Here is a 751-nt window from a genome sequence, read left to right on the forward strand (position 1 = left end):
CACCTTCGTCTTCACACAGCGGCTCCGACTGACTCGCCGTGGCCGGTCGCGTGCCGCCGTCTGACCGCGATGCTTCGGGCCTGGACGTTAGCTCGGCGGCTATCAGCGTTCGGCTCAGGAGGCAGCGATAAGCTGATTACGCTGCAGGATTTCCAGCAGCTCAGAGCTTCTATTCCCGGCCTCGGCGGCAGATTAGACCCTCCGGGGCAGCTTCTGGTCGGCCGGTGGGACGATTCACGCAGAGTTCAGGAACAAGTTGAGCTTCGAACGCGGGAATACGTGTTCTGGAAGTTTCTTTAGTAGCGGTGATTTCTCTCGATTAAACAATCAACCAAAATGATGAAAAGCTTCGTTTAAAACATGTTTGTAGCATAAAAATGTTGAAAATGAGTGTTTCTAAGTCTGCAAGACAAAAACGACAAAGGACCATAGCGTAGTTTGACCTGAAGGTGGCGGTGTTGTCACAATGATACAGACGTTTGTACGTTCGGTTTATTGTCACGAACTGTGTTTCCAAACACATCTATCGAGTGAATTTAAAGCAAACTTTTGCAAATGTCAAAAAAAATGTAAAACTTAAATATGAATTAGTCTTTGGAGTCGTGTCGTCAAAAGGGGGCGCTACAGGCTGCTCTAATAAACAGCTAGCTAACTGCGAAAAAGCCTCAAACAGAAAGAAACAAAAGTTTGACCATCGACGACAGAAAAATGGAGACAAATCTTTAGAAATAGTTTTCGATTTGGAAAGTTC

Source organism: Stegastes partitus, unplaced genomic scaffold, assembly GCF_000690725.1.
Source record: "Stegastes partitus isolate 25-593 unplaced genomic scaffold, Stegastes_partitus-1.0.2 Scaffold119, whole genome shotgun sequence".
Classification (NCBI taxonomy): domain Eukaryota; kingdom Metazoa; phylum Chordata; class Actinopteri; family Pomacentridae; genus Stegastes; species Stegastes partitus.